At 30.3% G+C, this 3,403-nt stretch overlaps 1 pseudogene; it reads right to left on the bottom strand.

The window, feature by feature from the left end:
- The window catches only part of LOC108758468 (glutamic acid-rich protein-like), a 36,663-nt pseudogene extending 33,762 nt beyond the window's left edge, over nucleotides 1-2,901 (bottom strand).
- Between the last annotated feature and the right edge of the window lie 502 nt (nucleotides 2,902-3,403).

Raw genomic sequence — 3,403 nt, 5'->3', positions numbered from 1 at the left:
ACATTCTTTAGAGTAGATAATCTGTGTGATGCATAAAGGTACATAACGTGATCTATCTGTTGGTTTGAATGTTTAAATAAAGGAACTAAATATAACCCCCTATAAAAGAGAAAAGGAATTTTCGGTTTCGAAATAAAGATAAAATAGGGACGAAATATCAAGACCAAGACGAAATACTAATCTAGAGATAAGATAAAAATAAGGTATAAATCATATATTTATAATAACGAAAGAGAGGATTTTATCGGGATGTAACAGAATGTAATTAACATTTATCATAAGAAAATAATATTTCCATATAAACTATGCTGCGTTTAAACTCTATATATCATTAATATAATAATATAATTATTTAATATAATTATACATTGCCATCGTCTTACTTCCCATATAATTTTTGGATACAGCGTTTTTTATAGAAGTTTTTAGTCTAAATATAGCATATCGTCTAATAATTTTTTGTTTTATATTGTGACACGTTGACATAGTATAACATATATTGTTAAACTTATCTTCAAAAAATTGTTTTAAATCAATATTATTATTACTTAATATAATCTCATCTTTATATCTTCTAAAAATTTTTCCATTTCATGAAAAAATTGAAAAGTTTTGCTAGTTACAAAAAACAATGTATCATGTTTGTAACATATAAATGTAGTTAATTTATTATACTTGGATAGATTGATTTTACGACTGCCGGCATAGTTAATGCAATTACGACAAACCTTGTTCGTCTTTATTATACTAGAAACGATATAACCAGCAACATGATGTAAACTATTTAATTCAGCACGTGATAAAATAGTTTCTTTATTTAATGTATTCAACTTAGAACTGTTAACATTTGATTGCGGTAATTCAATACTTTTACTTGATTGTGATAATTTATTGCTTATATTTTCAATAATAGATAAAAAACCTTGCAAAAATTCTCGATCATTTTCATTATAGTTACTAGTTGATATTTTTTTCATATAATGTGAAATACTAATTAACTTCAAATCGCTTTTTAATTGGAGTGCATTTAATATACAATGCTTCATACGTAATACTAAAAATAAATTTTCGATACAATCTTGTGTAAATCTACCAGCCAAACATATGTATAATTTTTATTGTTTAACAAATATGTTGATAATTCAATTATCGATTTTGTACTTATTACCATACCTTTCTGAAAAGGTTTCCAATTATTTTTGTTGCCAAAAGTTGACGATGAAATTAATTCGATAAATTCATTTAGAAAATTCATAACTTCATTAAATTTTTCAGATTTATTTTTACTTATTCCCCAAATTATATTTCTATTACTAACCATTTTAAACCAAAGAGCCATTTGTTTTGTTAGCCACGAGGTAGTTATATACTCTAGTTTTGAATATTCTGAAGCTAAATATTCTAATGCTTACTTCGTGACTTAAAAGAGAAGCACTTTTTACATGCATTTTTTGAAAATGTTTTGATCTACAAACTCATCACGTAATTTTGGACATAATGATAATAGGAAATTCTTTTGCTTATTTAACAATTCGTGGTAATGTTTAGCATGTGCTACGTTTGTTGGTAAATTATACTTTTTTACATAATTATCTGGGATAATGGTAATAATTTCATGATTAAGCATTCCTTTTTTGAAATTTTTGAATGCATGCATACAATCATGAAAAAAGAAAAGATATCTGTTTTGATCGCATGGATGAATGCATTTATTTTGTATTGTTGAATATTTTGATGCTTGAATATTAAATGCTCTCCACATAGCCTGATTTGGAGCACTCATATCTGAAATTACGGCGTGAACACATAATCCGATTTCTTCGGCTTTTTAAATAATTTATATTATAATTTCTTTATATACTGATCCTTGAGTTGTGTTACTAGTATAATAATACGCAATTACTTGTTTCCACCGTTGTGCTATACCTACGAGCATAAACACTAAACAGTGTGTCGCAATTTCGTTTTGATTATGATTTGGTAACGTTACTTTTCCAATAGAGGTAAATGTATCTAAGAAAACACCCGGACTTATACTTATTTCATCTAAAATGATTACACAGTCTTTATCTTTACTATTAATGAATTGTGAAACTTTTATTCTTAAAAGTTCATACATTTCATATAATATTCCACTTTGAAATTTTAACTTTTCAAGTTTTCTATTTAATGTTCTAATAGACGGAAGTGGAAAGTCCTGATGCAAAAGTTCTTTATATCCTAATACGTCACAAGCAAATTTTAAATGATATGCTTTGACTAACGTTGCATCACACCATTTTATAACTTTTTTATATTTTTTTATTTTTAAGAGCTCTATCTGATCTTCATTAAAAAGTTGTCGAATAATTGTAGGAAACTTTTTAGTAATGTATACTTGTTTTTCTAATTCCTTAATCCTGTTTTTATATTTGTTTTGTAAACGTTTATGTCTCTTTTTCATACTCATTCGTAACGATTCTGATTTCTGAAGCAGCTTTTCTAATTTCTTGTTTTTTTCAACATATGATAAATTTTGTCTATCCAAATTGCATTCCTGTTCTAAAACCAATGTGTCATCTTGTATAATGTTTTCATTAATATGTAATTCGGTTGTTTCTTCTTCTACAATTTTTCCGTTTATTTGTTGAGTTACTGCTGCTTCTTCTTCGATACCAAATGAAAGATTTTCTGATTGACATTGTCCTTCTTGCGGATCCTTTATAGATATTGTACAGTACCATCATAATCTATTGCAGATACTATTATCAAAGACTGTTCAATGTCATTTAAACCAACAGCATTTTTCCCTCGCCCTGTGACGTCACCCCTCCCACCCCTGTGACGTCACTATTTATGACGTCATCCCCTTCCCACTCCCTGTAACGTCATCCCCTCGCCCTGTGACGTCACCCCTCCCATCTCTGTAACGTCACTATTTATGACGTCATCCCCTCCCCCCCCCCCCGGTGCCGTCACGTTTTATGCCGGAGCCCCCTCCCCGCCCCCTGTGACATCACCCCCCCCGCCGCTGGTACCCCCCCCCCTCGCCCCTCACCCTCCCTCGTTGCCCCTGGGTTAGAATTCCCCTACATACCCTACTTACGTTTATAGATACATACGTTTATACGTACATACGTTCACATATATTATACATACGTTGATACAAACATATGTTCGTACATACGTTCGTACGTACGTTTGTACATACGTTTATACATACGTATATTCGTACGTTTATTCGAACGTTTATTCGTACGTTTATATATACGTTTGTACGTACATTCATACGTTTATGCACACGTTCTACAAGTATGTATGAACGTACGAATGTACGTATAAACGTATGCATAAACGTACGTATAAACGTACGTATAAACGTATGTATAAACGTATGTACGAACGTATGTACGAACATGTGTTT

This window comes from Trachymyrmex cornetzi, unplaced genomic scaffold, assembly GCF_001594075.2.
Source record: "Trachymyrmex cornetzi isolate Tcor2-1 unplaced genomic scaffold, Tcor1.1 scaffold1562, whole genome shotgun sequence".
NCBI lineage: Eukaryota > Metazoa > Arthropoda > Insecta > Hymenoptera > Formicidae > Trachymyrmex > Trachymyrmex cornetzi.
The sequence above is the reverse complement of the archived record's forward strand: the minus strand, read 5'-3'. Positions and strand labels throughout refer to the sequence as shown.